At 22.9% G+C, this 20,803-nt stretch overlaps 1 protein-coding gene across 1 annotated transcript in view; it reads right to left on the bottom strand.

Annotated features, from left to right (window-relative positions):
- LOC112591167 overlaps positions 1–13,314 on the bottom strand; it is a 147,910-nt gene extending 134,596 nt beyond the window's left edge. Inside the window, exon 1 of the mRNA XM_025334882.1 lies at positions 13,099–13,314. The gene's annotated coding sequence lies outside the window, so the exon portion shown is untranslated. The remainder of the gene's footprint in view (positions 1–13,098) is intronic.
- Positions 13,315–20,803: the final 7,489 nt, after the last annotated feature.

A 20,803-nucleotide genomic window follows, 5' to 3' on the forward strand; every position in this document is an offset into this window, starting at 1 on the left:
GTTATAAATAACATTAATAGTAATGTACTCACTGAAACTCTACTCAGAACTTTTATATTTAATATATTTAATACAATGATAAAGTACATTACAGTAGCCTACTCCTTGACGAGTTACATTTTGAAATACCTACTTATTATAAAACAGAGCAAGTTTTTCAGTTTTCGTTTTAATTATTTTTTTAATTTTCGTTTTTATACAGACTTATTTTGATAGCACAATCGTTTTTAAATCAAATTGCAATGCACTTAAGTTTTTTAATTTTTTTTTTTTTTTTATGATGCTTTAAACATTTAGTTTTTTAATAAATAATCTATGTCCTAAAATAATATTCTGATCAATAATTTTTTATCTACAATGCACTACATTTACATTTATTCGGTTAAAATTGAGACATATATTCACTTAATAAAAATGAAAGCTAAAAGTTGACAGCTGTCATAATCAATTTACTCATTCAAACTCCATAACTATATATTTCCATTAAAATACGTACTTGGCCAGCTTATATTCTATCAATAGTTTAAATATTTATATATAAATTTTATTTATATAATTTTATATATTGTCTAGACTTTGGGTCTGAAAAACATTTTCAATTTTATATTTAAACAATGTTTTTGGTAATTTAAACATCAGCATAAAATGATAAATTACAATAATTTAGTTCTGTAAGTATTTGTGTTATTTTATACGGTTCACCAAACCCAATGTCAAGTCGTATTGTTTACGGGTATTACTATTGCTTGAACTTTTTTTTACAATGTGTGTTAATAATAATTGTATGAGTTTTTTACAGTAAGGGCTCTATAGTTTTATAGCGGACAAAAGAATTTTATTAAATTATTATATTGTACAAAGGCTGTTATTTTAAAATTAGACATTTTTTTTTCTGGTAATCACCAAAAACTAAAATAAAAATAAATTTGAAGTTTCTATATTACATTTTAATACGAGTCATTTCTAATTTTACTATGGACATTTTTTCTCACCTCAAGTAATATATTTAATTAGTTATTCTAAAAGTCAAACAAAATAAAAAATAAATTATTATTATTATTATCAATGTCGTTTTGATATGAAAACATTATTTATTTTTATATGATTACATATTACTGAAACTAATTTAAAATTCTCATTTAAATTAGGATATTAAATTTGTTGTTTGGTATCTAATTTATGGAAACTTAAATTTGATTTTGATTTTATATTATTATGAGTGTGTCGTGTCATCCACCCCTCTCTTTTATCTCTTCAACCATGTTTGGAACTTGTGATAAATGGTTTAAAGAAACGTTTTATTTATTATTTTTATCAAATTTAATTAGCACCACACCCGCCCGCCAATAGACGTCAAATTTTCCAAACGTACGGGCTCAGGTATTGTTTGGGTACACGCCCGACTATTAATAAAACACCCGAATATAATGTGCTGTATAAAGGACGCATTATATCATCAATTAACCGCGGATGTGTCACACGCCCCATGACCTATTGTCATCAGTTCAGACAGGGATTCATTCCTGTACAAAATGACCGCAAGACACATAAAAATAAAAAATAATCCCGGCAAACGGGCTGAGGAAACATTTTAGTAGGAAGTAGGTACTTGAAGTTTTTTTTCTGTAACAATTATTATTTTTTAGACCCTGTTCGTTACATTACCACTACAGTGTATGCCATAAAAAGTTTGGTAATTTTATAAAAATCAAGTCCACAAAGTTTGTAATGTAAGCATAAAAAATGTCCTAGTTCAAAACCTAATTTGTTAGAATAGTGACACTCTGAGTAATATTTGATGGTAGTTTTATTTTTATTTCTACGGAATTAAAGTTTGGCAAGTCCCTCACACAATCACGTAAAATTTCGTTTGAACCATTATTAACCACTGAAATCAAACTAAAGTGGATAAGCATTAACCAATATAATTTATATCAATAACTCTAATATAATAACTGGTAAATAAAATATTTTCCCTTGTCAATTGGTTGTAGATACTAGTGGTACTACTCATACTTCCTTATATTATATTCTACAATAAACGTGGTTTATTGGTTTTGTTCAACATACCTACATAATAATATAATTCAATACAATTTTAGTAAATATTAGGCTATTATTGTTATGTATTTTATCGTTGGTTATGTATAATTGTATCAATATAGCTGTCGTGTATAACATATATTATGCTAATTGCAAATATTATACGATAATATGGTATTGAAGTATATATAACGGTGGCGGCAACCACACACCTGATTCCAAAAACCGTCGATTTTTTCCTTTTGTTTATTTACCAGTGGAGAATATTTATTTTCGATTTTCGATAACACAACATGATATTGATATGTTTTATGAATTTTAATATTATAAACTCAAATTTTATAATAATTTCTTGTTAATACAAAACTAATATTTATATAATATACATTATACATAGCATATAAAATATGATAAAACATAATTTTATACTTATAATTAATAAGCTTTCGTATATTAGTCACTGTAAACCGTTCATCGGATTGTTAGCCATTTTAAATTTTGATATGATATGTACTTATTGGTTATTGTGAAGCAATAACGTTATTGAAATATTTTACATGAATGTGTTGTTGAATAAATGAGTAATTGTCATTTTCTTGTACTAAAATTGAGTAAACATGTTATTTAAGACAAGTATATGAAGTAGGTTGTAAGTATGAAATATCTATTGATGTCTGAATCAACATATTCTGTTATTCTAAGTAAGAACTAAGAGAAAAGATTAATTAAAGCAAACAAAAATTTAGATTATTCTTTAAAATATTGTGGCCAATATTGCTTATTAATTGTATAAAGTATAAATAAATTTCTCAATACAGTTACTATTAAATTTATTACATATTTATGATGAATTTTAATTTATAGTAAAATTTAGTTCAGTATGGAAAGTAATTAAACAATTGACTAATACAGTAATACAATATTCATTATTTTAGTTTTGTTATTAACACTGAAAATACAAATGAGAGGTCAACTATTCTAGTAAATCTATAGGCACATAAAACTAATTGGTAAACGCCCCCCCCCCCAAAAAAAAAAAAAAAGTTTTTAAATGAATACATGTAAATATAATAATTTGGTATTACTGTTAATATTATTCGAATAGATGGTTAATATTATTGTAACTTACTATAGACCTGCTTGATTATTCTAATTAATTTGTTGTGAACATCTACATCAATAAATGTTGTTTCTATGACTTACAAAAAACTCAAATTAGCTATTCAACATAGCCAAGCACAATTTACATAACTCTATACCTAACTGGTATTTAACATTAACAAAAAAATATTTTGATAAAATGCAATTTTTGATGTATGAATAATTCAACATACTTGTCATTAATTTTGATTTTGACTTAATTGAAAAAGTTATAAGGTATGTAAGTAAAGTTAAAATATTAAATAAATTATAATTTATATTTATTATATCATTGTCTATGATCTATTTTCAATTGAATATAATTCACATTATATTAAATATTGCGATATTTTTTGTGGACATTTTTTAATTAGTCATTTTTAAATATTGAAACAAGTTACTTGCATGTGTAATTTAGTTAGTTTAGTGATAGTTACTTTTTAATTAATAAACATTATAATTTTTAATCATTTAGTTATTTTAATAATTTTTCCATCTCATTGGTAAATTATATAACTTTTGTTTCACTTCTTTATATACGTATGTACATAATATATACATAAAAATAATAGTAGTTTATTTTCTTTTAATTATTTAAAGATTAAGATTTACTGTCACATATTAATTATAAAACATGGTTCTATAAATAGTTAACATTATTTGATAATAATAGTTATTTTGAATCAGTTCAAAGTTCTAGTTCGATATATTGAAGCTGAGCATATACAACAATTTCTGATTACTGTATTCAATACACCATTGGTTTTAAGATATTTAGATCATCAAAAACCATGCAGTCTGATCAAACTTCTAAAATTAATATACAATCTAATTTACGAAATTCAATTAATTTGCAATTTTTAATATATTTTGTAAGTATTATCATTTAAAAAAAAAATGTTAAACTACTTCATCACGTTTTAATTATTTGCGATCATTACGAAATAAATTTCTAAATGTACTCAAATGATATTATGATAAATAAAAATAATTATATTTAATAGTTAGTACATAATACTATAGAAATATCCACGTCATAACATTTGAACAAATCATTACTCAATATAAAAAAAAAAAAAAAAAATTATAAATTTATATAAATTGAAAAAATCTAAAAAATATAATGTTGAATTTTATTATTCGTTTCACAATAAAGACATATAATATATATTTGATTAACTTTTTTTTTTATTTCACAATATATGAAAAAAAACTGATTTCTATTTCGTTAAATTTATAATTGTCCACAAATACACAATTTAAAAAAGGGATTATGATATGTATAATTATAATATATTATATATAACAAAATTTATTACAGTACTATGAAATATAAATAGACAGATGGTAAATATTTCATAAAATAATTTAAACTTATTAAAATGCATCTAAATTCAATGAAAATATATCGATTAACAAAAATAAAAGAATAAATATAATTTAATTAAAACTAAAATAACTTGAATTTGAATGATCTACATTGTATAAATTATTATACAGGTATTTTGTAAAAAAATAACAAAGTTTATTAGACGTATAAAGTAGCTTATAAAATAATTCATTATTACATTAACATGTATAAATGTGTCATGAAAAGTTATCTGTCAATCAATCATTTGTTACGCTATAAAGATATTGGTTAATAAATTGACTAAATTTGACGTCACGTGCATGATAGTTAATATTATTTTCGTATTTTTTACTCGAAAAAAAAGGATAATCTGAGCGTAAACTGTTTTACATAATTCTTTACTGGGAATATTAAACCCCTAGAGCTGAATGCCAATTTAGTAATGAATTTAATAATGTGAATATCTGTTTTGTCATAGATTTAATGACTTTATTCGTTTTTCAAAATAAATATTTAAAATGGGATAAAATAAAAATTATAAATTTTAAGAAAACTACTTGGATGGCATAACAATAATGATTAAATTAATAATTTTAACCCGAAGCTAAAAAGCTATCCATAGTAGTTGTACTAAAATATATATTCATATATGTAAATGTTAAAAAATCATCAGAATATTGTGACAACCTGAAAAAATATTTAATGTTTGACGTTTATTTATTAGATTAACAATATTTAAACTTCACACGCCGTGTTAAATTCTCAATCGATAATGTATCATAGTTACTCCAAACGGTCAGCGAGAGTATACTTATATATATATATATATATATATATATATATATATATATATGTATACCATATATAATATAATCGTATATGATAGGGTACATATTTAAAACCCTTTCTCAAACAACGCACAATGCGATAGAAGTGTAAGAGAAAAAGCTTATGTGGATACAATGAAATTTACACAAGAGCTTTGGTCGTAAAAGTAACAAGGCCACGAGAGCACAATGTATTTTCGCGTGCTATATACACACGCACAAGTACCATCCTCTTCATAACTTGAATTTTTTTTTTTTTGACATAATTATTTTTTTCTATTCGTAGATCGAGATTAAATCATATTATTATTATTATTAAAGCAATAATTATTAATATTATTCGATTTGTTTTTCGTAGATTTTTTATGTGTAGATAATTTTTATTCTCATAGTTGTATACTATTGCATTTGATGTCACTCAAAAACAACATACAAATGGCGGTTGCTTATCGATCTAACATGTCAAAATACATAATGAGCAGCTTTACTGCTTTACTACATTGGGTATAATATAATATATTATCTATCCTCGTGTTTATGTACTATTGGACTCTGATAATTCTTTCGAGATGTACATGGTCTATTGGCATTTAACAATGATTTTTTTGCTTTTACCTACCCTCTTATAAACGATCGATTAATATTAAATATGGCCTTGTTTCTCGGTTGCGAGTCGAGCTGCCGCGTAGGACAACCAAATTTATTACGAGAATTCGAACCGGCATCAATTACGTGAACTATGATTTATGTTGTAATCACTTAGATAATAATGTAATGATTATGACCTATAAGCCCCGAAGCACATACCTGTGTATCTATAAGCTAAGACAAAGTTTAAATAGTAGATAATATTTCAACCATATTATAGGCTATAGAAGTTGTACACAACTGTTGAACTTTTAATTATTATTAAACCACAACTCATCGATGTTTGTGGGGACTTCATCAAAAGACAAATTAACATTGTCAGGAAATTTATTAATTGTATTTTAAAACGGCAAATTGTCAAAGTCAATATAAGACATTATTTAACAGAATAATATTATATCGAATAATAGCTTTAAAATTCATATGGCAAAATATAAAATCTCGAATAACTATGTAAATATTAAATTTTCATTTAATATTTATGTTAACATTTTCTAGATATTAAGATGGAATTTCAACGTCATAAAAAAAAAAAAAAAAAAAAAAAAAAAAACAGATCCCGTGGCGTTATTAGTTCTAAATAGAAAAAACAAATTATAAAATATTTTGACTTTTTTAAGGTAATTATTTTAAATTTATCCTTTTGTAAGTTTTATTTTCGTTTCATGTTTATAGCATTTTTTTTTATTAAACAATTGATCTGAAATGTAGTATAAAATATTATATAACTCTTTCATCTATCTATCAAAATGTTTCAAAATCAAGTAATTACAATATTTTAAAAAAATCATAAAATTACAAAGTAAATTAAATATTTTTTTAAATTCATAAAATTTACACTTTTAACTCTAGAAGTTTAAAAATATACTACAACAAGTTTTTCATACATTTAGCACCAAAATTATTAAAATATCAAAAATGCAAAAGTACAATTTATGTTTGTAAACTTTTGGGGTTTTAATTTTAAGAAACTTTAATATTCAAATAAAAAAATTATTATTTTAGTTACTATAACTTATAAATTGTAATTCAATATATATTTGTCCTAGCGATTTTAATCTTTCAAAAAAAAAAAATAATGAAAAAGTACATATTTTTTTTCTATACGCATTGGAATTTTAAAAATTTAAAAATTAATCTTTAAGGTTTTAAATATAAGTATAGAATACCTTATATTCTTATCGTGCTCGTCCGTCTATTAGGTACTAATAAATAGTTACGACTTTTTTTTTTTTAATATTTGTATTTATCGTCTTTAATTACAGTACATAATCACGATTGTTTATATTAATATATTGAACTACGATATTCAATATTAAGATAATTATAATATATTGTCTATTGTTACAAATACGCCATTTTAACGTAAGTTTTTATAAATCATAACATTTTATTTTTTAGAAATATATTTAACTACAGTCTTATTAATATGAGTATTTTAACACTACAGTTGAATAAATAAATAATTGCATTGTCCTTGTATTCGTTGAAAATGCATACTAGCCGATAAAATAAACATTTAATGTAAATGCATACGAACTAATGATAAAATTAAGAACTAAAATAAAAAAAGTAATCGATTGTTTATAAATTTTGTATGGAATACGATTAAGAACTCCGGAATTTAAGTATTTAACGCGTTCGCAGAGTGAATTTTCCTAATTTGCGTCTTATTTTATTCCAGGGATCTATTCACAACGTACTATGATACGCGAAATTGACTAATAAGTTAAGTTAATAAAAATATATTTGACATAACATTATTATAATTATTATTGTATAACACAAGAAGACGATTAAACCTATTCTATTACCTTATTTAAATAGTATAATAGTGTGTGACAAATGAGCTATTTTAATCGCAGGCGCCTGCTGCGTTTCGCCCAGAAATTGCCTTCCCGCATGATCCATGCAACTATATTTTTGTCACGCCTCTGCCGCCTCCAAAACCGCCTCCGACGACATTACTGTAATCCATAATGAACTGATCATGCTGTGCTTTCGGGTATTTAGATTCAACATATAATAAATGTTTCGTACACAAGTCCCCCACACACCAGCTAATATTTGGCTCTTTTTTTGTCAATGACGAAATTATTCAAAATTTAATTTTTGAAAATTTTTATTTAAAGAAATCATATTTTAAAATTGTTGAGATTTTTTGTACTACTTATAAAGTAACAGAGTGAAGATACAAATTTATATTTTTCAAAAAAAAATATTCATCAAAAAATGAATATTAAAAATAATTATATTTAAAGAATAGAAATATGTATTTCCAAAAAAACACTAATTAAGTAATAACAAACCATTTTCAACAATTTTAAAATATAGCTTTTTAGTATATACATTAATTACAAAAATCAATTACTTGATAACTGCATTATTAAAGGAAAAAATGAGGTTAACGTACTTAGTGATTCGCCTTGTATTCAATAAAACATATCAATACATTTTGTATATTAATCTGATTTGGACAGTAAATTTTCCGCCCGCCGGACATTTCGTATCCACTGAACGGAAAAAGGTCATTTCCCAACGCTTCAACTAACATCAAAAATTTAACTTCCAGTGCATGCATGATAAACAATAAGTTACTAATAATTATAAAATATCCTTTAAAAAGTGGCTGACAAATTGCTTGAATCAGAATAGTTACTGTACCTATGCAAATACTTGTCTTTGAATTAATATTTAAAACATCCATACTTCCATATTAACTGAAGAGGTGCACTCTAAACCTAATAATAGAAAAAAAGAGCAGTTTTCTATGTAATTTTAAATAAATATATTTAGAAAACGTTCATTTAAGTAAATACAATTAGATAGCGTAATATGAATTTTAGATTTTTACTTTTACACTACATTGTGTATACTATAATATATCTATAGATTTTCATATTATTTATGTTAATGTTAATAATTTGATTTGACCTGTTCAAAAAAAAAAAATAAAACAAAATCTTTGAAACGTTTTCTTCTTTCTGGATGTTTAAAATTAGATTTTTACAGACCATTGATAAGATTCAATTACAATGTCAAATTTTTATTTCAAACTACTACAAACACAATAAAACCATGATGTTCCTCGTTTCTCGATGTAATTTTTTTAGCTTTTAAACATTTAAAATTAGCATAATAGATCATTTTTACATACAAATAAAAATAATACTTATGTGCAGGTTATAACTTACAAGATAATCTTTAATCAAATAATCATATAATAATAATTGTTTTTATTGATTAATAAATATTTAATAAATCATGAAGTCAACATTTATATTATAAATAATATTTTTATAATATAAGTAATACTTAAATTTATAAGTACATATTAAACTCAAGGTATTGTTTTTATTTTACTTGACTAAGTTTTATCAAACCCGATCAACTTTTTTTTCTTTTTACATTTTTGTAGAGATTGTACCAATGTTTTAAAAAGAATCATCTCTTCTTGAATATTCAAAAAAAAATTCAGATGAAACCTCATACAAGAAGTAACATTGTTAAAAAGAAATTACCATAAAAATACGTTTATGGTTTTTATCGTACATAATGTAAGGTAGTAATATAATTTTTAAAGAAAAATATATATTAAGTATAGAAATAAATTTACCAAAATATTTATAACACGATTATTATTATATCTAGCACAGAAGCACGCAATGGGTTTAAATACTTTTGTTTTTAAATTTATAGTAACGATTAATAGTTATTTATAAAGGTTAAAAGTATAATTTTCACATATTTTTAAGATTTTATTTGTCGATTTTCTTGACTGACAAATTAGTTTATACCTATCATAATAACATAATAATATTGTGCAAAAAAATTAACGAACGACTTTTAATAACTTATTAAAATCTTGAAAGAGGCAAAAAACATTAATTAATATTACAATATTATAACTATTATAGACATAAATAATAAATTATTTTACATTTGTACAAATTATGTAAATATTATGTTAATTACAGTCGTTTAAAATTGTTGTTAATTTTATATAAACTACGAGTATAATAACAATAAATTGTGTTATTTAATTTCACGTAAATATATTTTTATTATTGCATATATTGGTAAATAATCGCTACTGAAAAAAATATACAATTATTATAATTTAGTTTTTAAAATAATAAAAAAGTTTTATAATTTAAAATGTATCGTTCAATTCCATGGGACTGAAATAGACATTAAATAAACCGATATTATACATTAAAACTATTTGTAAAATATATAAGTGTAATTAACTAAATTGTGAGTTAAAATAACTATTACTTGTTATCTGGGATGTGTAGACAAAATAACCTAAGTGTTCTAATATTCTTTAAAAAAATAAAATTACTAAGGCTTATTTAATATCTAGTACAACTAATGTTCAATATATTAGTGATTTTCTTTCATGATAGAGAAATATTTAATTAAGAGAATTCAATTATTTACCGTTTTTTATAAATTCAATATAAATAAATTGTTTTTATGGATGTGCGTGCAATTTGTGTAAATGTGTACGGACAAGTGATTCTTATATTAATGTGTATAACTACTTACATTAGAATTAGCAGAGACTCGCGTATACTGGAATATACCTACATGAAACCAAGGATCAATCTGTGATCAACGAATAATATTTTTGTTATAAACAATAAACATATAGGTACCCACGCATTATACATATTGTCCGCATCAGTACTGGTAGGTTATAACATGATAAGATACAATAATATGGAAACATATTTAAATTTTCAGTGAAATTTACTTTATTGATTGCTCCACTTTGTTGTGATGTTTTTTTTTTTTTTTGTATTTATTCTGTATAATTATTGCCTACTGTTTAAAAACCTTCAATAATATCATTTGAAATTAAAAGTTAAAATCGAAATTAAAAGAGAAAGTTAAAAACTGCAAAGATAGATGTCAGAAAAAAAAAAGTAATAATAATAATGATAATATCATTAAAATAACAAATTAAAATATTATATTTTCAAAAATCTTATCATACTACCAATTGTATTGGTAAGATGGATAAAAAAATATATCTGTTTATGTAAAATAAATATAGTGTACAGAATCTCCTTAATATGATACGTCATTTTTTTCAGATATTTTGTTGTTTTCAGATAAGCTATGTGGATTTGTATCGAAAAAAAACTTAATACTCGGTGTATTGTGTTTACTATTAATTCGATTTTATTAAACTGTAACACTATTGAAATACTAGAATAAAAATGTTCGATTAATAATGAGATTATACTTTTTTTTTTTTTTTATATTTGTTAAACTAATCATCTTGATTTTTATAAAAATATTTGTTTGTGGTTTTTTTCAAATAAAATACAGGTAAAAAATATGTACAAATTTGTATAGTATAATGTTTAAAATTAAATTAATTTACTATTTATGTTTATTTTTTATGCTTAATGAATATAGGTTAAAAAACTCCATTCGATAATTCGATTTTTTAAATACATATCAATAATGACCAAGAACAAAATGCAAAGAAACTGATTATTATTAATTCTTTTCATTTAATTTTGTTTATTTTTTTGTTTTGTTTTGTTTTAATAAAACTTGAATAATAAAACAAAATATAATAATTATCACCTCCAATCATCGATTATAGAGAAATAAACAAAACACAACCATACATAATCAGAATACATAAATATAAATTTAAATAATCATCACTATAGTTTTAAGTATAAAAATAAAATAGGTTTATTAATTTTGCATAAAATATACATACAAGAAGGAAGTTTAATTCAATAACTAAAAAATAAAATTATTAATAAAAAATAAAAGTTATTTCCTTTCTTTTTTTATAAAATTATATCAAATATTGTTAGTTTAATATAAACATTAAGCTAAATACTAACTTACGATGGTAAATATATCAAAAATATCTTTTGAACATTATATTTGGTACTAATTATATTAAACAATATAAATAATAATTTTAATTAACTGGTTTTGTTCGAATTTATTCTATTAAAACCTGTATTATTATTCTTAACGAATACAATATGGTTCAAGTATATTTTAAAATAAATATAAAACAGTTAATTACTTATTTTTTTTTTTTAATTCAATATTTATGTATTAATAATAAAATAATTTAATACTAAATGTCACAATTTAAAATAATTTTAAGACATTTTCTTAGGAACGTGCGGATTAGTGCTAATCAAAGACAAATTAACAAAATAAATAGTTCGATAAGTGCTAAATAATTTAAAATTAATTATTAAATGAGTAATTATGGTATCTTTAAGATGTTTAAATCACCATTTAACTACTATCATTTGAAAATTTACAATAATTTATTATATTGATAAAAAATTGATACAATTATTTTTATGTTACAAAGGTTTTATTATTACATAAATTGATAAGTTAGCACAATAATTTCACAAAAAATGAAACGTGTAGTTAAGTTTTTTGGAAGTATCTCTATAACTTATAATAAATAAAATTTTCTAATAATTAAACATTTGTCTAGAACTTCCAACGAATCATTCAACATTTGTAATCTTTTGGTAAATAAATTACTAGGGAAATTACAAAGGAAATAAATGTATAATAAAACAAGTTAAAAAATAATTCTAAATATAATGAAAGTTATAATAAAATTCCTAGTTGTTTTATAATACAGTAGTAAAATATATCCAATTTCGTATTACTGAGTTCTGACTTCATTCCTAGGTATTTCGTGACACAAAATAATTTAAATATACATTGCAAATTCAGTATTATATTATTCAATATTTAAACTTAATGTACAACGAGATCGATAAAAGTATAACTTATTAAAGAAAATTATACTCTAAAAACTATTATAGTTTGTCATAGAAGTGGTTATTGAAACACGATTTGTATCTTTTCAAAGGTAATTTGAAAACGCAACGATATCCATATAAAACGTTGTGCCTCCGCGTTTAAAATAATAATAAAATCGATACGATACTGTTTTTAAGCAACTAAGTATTCATAAAATATTGTCTTTTGTTTTAAGAAAATGGCTTTTAGCTGTAGCCGACGTTTTCACTGTATACACATGATACCTCAAAGCCCACCATAAAGTTTACATACCCGTGATTTTTATTGCAACACAAATCCGGCGGTAATCCAAATTGTTTCGCTTAAATATCACGTTATTATTGTCGTATTTACGATAGTGTGTGTTTAATTATGACGCCAATACACTTCGCGAATCGTACGCGCGTAAGTATGCTACTCACTCGAAAAAAATCATTCACGACCGTATCGAAATCCAAGTAACCGTAACGGAGTCCGAACAACGACTGATTATGATGGCAACACCAACTACTGGCGGATCGCATTGCCACCCTTCAGCGACACATGCGACCGCGTTCCACCACGGTCGGCGGGGATTTTGTGGTCGCCAATGAAAAGACGTGAACGTTTCATCCAGCATTTTACAGTTGAATGTGACAACTGTAACATTTGACTAGATTAACGCACATTGGAAATCGTATTTCATCGCAAATGTCAAAAAAAAAAAAAATTCATAAATCAATATAGGTAACGCCATTAAATGTAATTAATATATTTCGCTATCCCAAATACATTAATACTTCTTGCCGGTACATATTATATCTGTAACGCTGTGCATGTCCAACAATAGATAATCTCTTATAATACTATAAATATGTCTTTATCGTGGTATTAATGTGTTGTTTCAGATTATTTTATTTCACATACCCGCTGATGAAAATGAAATATTGTTATATTTGTAGAAATGTATAAAATAAAACATCTGATTCACGTTCTTTCGCTATCGGATTTTACTGAAAGAAAACACATTTTATGAGTTTATTTTTTTTAGATGAATACAAACGAAAAAAAAATTTCGATGCTCGCACAACAATTTATACAATATTAATTAAACTATTTAGAGTTTTAAAAAATACATATCGTGGATTTAAAACAGCAAGAAGAAGAATTTTTAGTATACTTACAAATATCTGTAAATAAATACGTATTAAATTATCGATCAATATTGTTCTTAATAAATTAAGCAATTTATTTTGAAAATTTTTTATTTTAGATATCATTAGGTTGTTATCAACATTGTTTCATTTTATTTATATTAAGTCTAACTAAACGGATTCAACATATTTTTCATTTAATGGGAACTATAAACATTTCTACTAATATAAGGGTTTCTAATTTCGGAAGAATTCTCAAACTTATTAACATACGTTTATTTCAAAAGCTTTCTGAGAAGATATACTACAATAAATTAAAATTTAATTATTTTTAATATAATATACTCATAGTATTTAAAACAAGTATCGTTTAGTTCATAAAAAAAAAATATATATATGTGAAATTATTTATACGAACATACCTTTCTCTATTAGAAATAATGTAAAAAAAAAAAATACAAAATTGTTATAACAACAAATATTATCTATTTTAAATTCAAAAGAAGAAATTCTCCAGTACTTAAAGGAAACAAAAAAGAAAAAACATTATAAGAACCTAAAAATTATATACATAATAAATTATTAACAAAATCGAATTTTTTATTATTATTATTATTATGGTCATATTATTAACTTAAAAACCAAATTTTTTCGTGGAGATGATTTGAAATTTACAGCAAAATTTCTTTGAATATGCATTTTGAAAAAATAATAAATTGTATAAATATTTTGTCTCTTTTTGCGATTTTTATAAATATTGTCAATTTAATACATATTTTGCTTTTTATTAGATTTAATATAAAAATACTGTTTTTTTAATAAAATAAACTTATAGGTACATTGAATATAAAATTGCTATTAAGTATTGCTTTATTGCTTACAGTGTTTGAAAACATCAAAAATATATAAATTTTACATTTTTTTCAATTGTTCAAATTGTAATAATAAATAAAACAATTATTTTATTTAATCTAACTAAAATAAGAAAATATCAAAATACATCATCATATTTTTTTGACAATTATTTTGTAGACATAATATAGGATGACAGCCCATCTCATCTAAGAATCGTATTTAATCATATACAATGATTTATCATTGAATTTAAATTTAACAAATCCATTATAGCGACCTTTTCAATAACGTGGTAATCTTGACATAAAATATACAACAGATCGGTTACCTACTTGTCTGCGGTTTATTTTAATGTAAACATATTTTATCGACCCATAACTCTACAAGACAAAATATTTTTAAGTTTTTAGTAAAACCTAGTTTCAAAATATATGGCTTGAATCACTATTATAGGTAAATTATCAAATGCATTTTATTTACAACAAGAGATAAAAAGTGAAATATAACTGAAAAGGTAAATGATTTTATTCATCGTACATGGTCTATCAAATCTAGTTAAATTGTTCGTGATATATTATTTACAAAGTTCTACTGGATAATTCTTTTATCAAACGATACTCATCATTTCAAAATGTATTAACGTTTTTGGAAAAAAAAAATTTACATTATTTAAAGTTAAAATAAAAAAAAACTTTTTTTTTGAAAATTAAAAAATAAATACATTTTGTTTTTTCCGGCTAGAAATTATGTATAAATAAATTTTCAAAAACATTAATAGATATCAAAATAATAAATATTCTTCGAATAATTAACATGTTTAGGTACAATAATTAGCCACCTAAATATAATACATAAACTAATGTACTTCAAAAGTAAAATATAGTTATTTTTATATTTTTATTAATTGATAGTTAAATTTTTGAAACCTTATTTCTAATAATTGTTAAAAAAAATGTGTGAAAATACTAGAAATATTATTATTTTTTGTTATATCTGAGAATTATGTCAACAAAATTAGTTTTATTATTATAAAAACGAATAATAAGATTGAATTTTTAAAAAGTTTTATTATATACTTATTGTGTTTTTTAGATAGAATTATTTGTTATTTAAATTGTATTCGACCTTTTTTATGATTAAAATAACTTTTATATGAATATTATTATAAGTTAAAAATATAGTTTATGGTAATACTGCATTTTAAATTAGAATATTTTACTAATATCTGTATTCATAAGATAAAATGCAATAACTTATTTAATTCAAATAATTTATTTTAGTGCTATCATAATATGATATTGATCATTTAATAGTTTATTTTATACTATTAATATGCCAAATTTCCATTATTTTATACTATTGTTATGCCAAATTTCCATTGTTTTATCCAAAAACTAATCTTATCATAGATAATTTATAAGTTTAATTTAAAAAAAATATTAAAACTCTCTACTTGTAAAAAATAATTACTGTTTGTTAGTCGTCGATTATATGAAGGAATTAAACCATTAATATTTCATCTATACTGTTTAATTTAAAAATATATATTATTTTGTCTTAATTTATTATACGACGCAGTTAATTAATAAATTGAGCACAAACAATTAATTTACAACTATTGAATTTATTGTTTAAGTACGTAAAAATAGCGCAATTAGAGCTAAATAATTTCTAATTTTCGTGGGTAAATTATTATAAGTTTAAATTAAATATTTTAATATCAAACAATGGATCTATCCATCTAATATTTATTTAAGAATGAAATTAAAAATATTAAACGTGATACTCAGAAGTTTCAAGATTAAAATTACGTTGTTTTTGTATAATAATATTATAATAATTTTTCTATAAAAGATATTTCTACCTATGTAATAAACAACTAACCCAACTACATACAAAAAACCAAAAGTGATGAAAAAACAATGCACTCGTGTAGCGATCTGTTTGGTTTTTATTAGGACGTTCAAAATAAAAATTGTTTGAAAGAACCCATAAAATTACACTCCAACGGGAAGGATTTGAGTAACACAGCTATTATAGTAATTAGTAAATGATAAATGTAGGTAAATTTATTATTTAAAATTTTAACATATGCCAATTATCATCATAAAATTTTAATATGAACAAAAACTTTGTACTTACATAACAATATTATATACCTACCTAGTTTAAAGGTTCAAACGTCATTATTATATGTTTGAACGTCAATGAAATTATGTAGATAGTACTAGTTTCTTGATCAAGTAATTATAATTTTGTTTATAAATATCAAATATTATTTAATCTCAAAAACAACAATTAATGTTGAATTCTACCCACATAGTATATACTTTAGGCTTGGATCACACTATGCGTTTTGTCGGCTGCTGACTAACAAGAGCCGATCGGTAATCGGTTCAATAACCGCAGCACTCAAAATAAAATAGATTCAAATATGAAACGCGTTATTAGAGCCAGGACTAGACCGATTTGCGGAACCGATTTAAAATGGTCAGGAAGCATTTCAGGATGTAAAGCACAACATATGCAATTCAGTTTGTCCAATCACATTTGCGTGGATTATCAGTGACTGAAATTGAAAATTTTATGAATAATTAATATTCATTTTTAAATTTAAATAATTAAAAATTTGAAGTATATTTGTAATATAAATTTATATATTATTATGTTTAATTTATTTTATAGATGTATATTATTATTTAATAGCATAATTAGTTGATACATATTTTAAATAAAAACAAATAATTTTAATTAACACGACCTTTTTATTATTTTTTTTTTACTTATAATATTAGATACATTTCGTTAAAATTGAAAATCAGTTTAAAATTAAAATTTTCGGGCTTTTTAATTTCATTTGTATGTATTCGATTACTGATAAAACGCACAGTATGATCGATCGTCCCGATTGCGGTTAATCGGGATAGTATTTTTCGGTTGCCGACAAAACGCATAGTGTGATCCAATCCTTACGTCTGTCATATAATAACCATGTAAATTACTTCGAATTTTTAATGTTTTAACGAAATATTTATACATCCTTAGTTTCTAAGAGTAGCAATGAATATATTGATTTTACGCAATGAAGTGTGTTTTATGTAAATTCACTATCCTATCATCAATTTTCGGGGCAGTAAAAATTATTATGATCGCGAATGGTCTTTGGTAGAAAATAGCATCTATAGTTAGTATTTCGGGATGTCAACCAGAGAAGAATATTTCCATAATTTTTTTAAATATTGTAAAAAAACTAAAAAAAAAAATGTAAAAAAAATGGATATATTTATCCTAAATACATAGTTTATAGATAAAATATATTTAATTTTGGCGTATAAAATTAAAATATAAATAACCACAGGGACTATAATTTTCCATAAAATATTTGTATGTACAAAAAATGGAAATCATTTTTTTTTTTTTTTTAAGTATCATTCGTAATACAAAATAAAATTGTTCTAATATTAAAATTATTTTAATCTGTTTATAGTGTTTATACCACTAATTTTTTCGTATGATTCTAAATTTGGTATACCAGTATTAATTTATAATCGTTAACTATTAAAAATGGTTATGTTTTGGAAGAATTTAGTTCAATTTCCTTCAACAAACTAACTACAAAGGTCATTACCTCTTATATAACCAATAAAAAAATAAATTACTCATTGTAGTATTATATATTATAGTAATATCAATATATTATAAATTCTTCTTAGTCAGACATAGTGACTATTTAGTACAAAATCATTTATCTTATACAATTATTTCAAGATAAACTATCAAATTAATCTTTTAACAGATAAATTACTTCAGTGATTGGTTGAATGACGAAATTTACTCGAAGTAAACGGCGACCAGTCAAAATGTCTTTAAAATAATATATTTTGATTAAAATATTTTTAAACAAAAATACCTTTAAACAAAATATCTTTTGTACTGATTTTTATTAGCTTATTAAAAATGAATAATTATTATAATACATAATTGTATCTATGATCAAAATTTAATATTTAAAAAAAAATAAATAATATTTAAAAATAGTTGCTAGAATCTACTAATTGCTAGGTATTTACTAAATGTACATATTATGTCATTAAGATAAACATGTTAAAGGCCTTATTTGTTTATTAGGTGGGATTTTTGCAAATTAATTAGTATAGTTAGACATTTTGGCAGGTTTATATACTTAGTCTTTAATCATACGAGTTTTACTTGTCAGTTAACTTTTGATTTTCTCTCTTAAATTGTATTTAAAAATGACTCTTACTTTCATTTAAAATCAAAAAAGTAATAACATATTATTACACAATGGATATTTCCGTATTTCTTATAACAATGGTAAAAATAACAATGTTTATTAAATTAGGTTAAAAATATCATTTTTATCGGTTGTTATTCTTTTTAATACTATTTTTATTGAGTTTTATTAAATAATATATACACCTACTAAAATAAAATTCTCAATTTTTCGAACTAATATGCTGACAAGATTCTACGTAATGAATTATTGAAAATAAGGTACACTGCAGTGACCCTGGGGTCTGAAAAAGTTAATTATGTGGATAAAGGTTTTTTTTTTAATTAGTTGAGGAGATATATTGATTAAAAACATTTTTTTCTTGAGATATTTTTATCACGATATTTCGGCCAAAAATATTATTTCGAAGATATGGAAATAAATTAACTCTATAGCAGGATGAATTCTCTTGCTTATTACATTTTTTAAACTATAAAATGATGTTTATAAATTCAACTTTTTTTTATGAATAGTCTTATTGTTTTTATTAAAATATCTATTACAGCCATCATTGATATTATTTTTAACGAACGTGCTATATACATACTACGCGACAATAAGACTTAACTATCTATTAAATATTTAACAGAACTGCAAATTATATATTTATTTACAAAACTTGAGTGATAAAAAACAGATTGTTCGGACAACTTTATTGTAAAAAACAATAAATGGCTTACTAAATTTATATTGTTATTTAAATTATTACCAAACAATGATGACATTTCTTGGGAATTTCACTTTAAATTTATGGTTATATTTTTAATATTATATGGTAAAATAATAATTGCTTAAGAAGATATTATGTTTGTATAGCTTTCAAAGTATATCAATATCCTGTTGACCAAGTGGTTGGTCAGATAAGTATGCAAATTCCGATTTATGTGGATGACTGAGCACTGTTATAACACTGATGAATCACGTCTTCAGTCTTAACGATACGTTGACAAAACGACGTAGGTGTACTGATAGTGATTTTTTGATATTCGATATTATACAATATCTTTGTTGATTTAAAAGGAATTAATCATCTAACGAAATTCCAATTATTATTTTGTACAGTCTAAATTGTTTACGTTTCCATATCTTTTATATTATTTTATCGTATTTTCTGTATCCCAGATATTATAATAAATAAAATCACCTATCTGTGTTATTTTTTTCCGCATTTAGACTTTAAACACGTAGTATTGTGAGAAAAATTTAATTTAACAAATTTAATTGTATTTTGATTTTATACAAATATAGTTACTTTAAATGAGTCGTCCAGTTGCATAAAGTCATATATCATTTAAAAAAACCAAAAAACTTATTAGTCATTAGTTCAATTTATAATATGTGCATATACCTCATTCTTTTCCAACCTTCAATATCTGATGTAGATAATTGACATTTTTATTTTACCATTTTGAAGTTGAAACATTTTACACTTTTATATTATATTTTTTTTTTGCTTTTTATATTGAGAAAAATGTATATTCCATAGAGACCTTTTTATTTGAATTATTCTTTATCCAATCCTTTTTAATATTTTTATTCTTATTTTATCATATTTGTAATGTATTAAGACAAATATTGAACCAAATTTTCTACGTCATATCATTTTATTATTCAATTACCTTTTCTAAAACCTAGTATTTATTGTTTTAATTACCATTTATACGATATTTTTAATATTTAAAGCATGTTCATGTGG

Source organism: Melanaphis sacchari, unplaced genomic scaffold (assembly GCF_002803265.2).
Source record: "Melanaphis sacchari strain LSU unplaced genomic scaffold, SCAv2.0 Contig12_pilon_pilon, whole genome shotgun sequence".
Classification (NCBI taxonomy): Eukaryota; Metazoa; Arthropoda; class Insecta; order Hemiptera; family Aphididae; genus Melanaphis; species Melanaphis sacchari.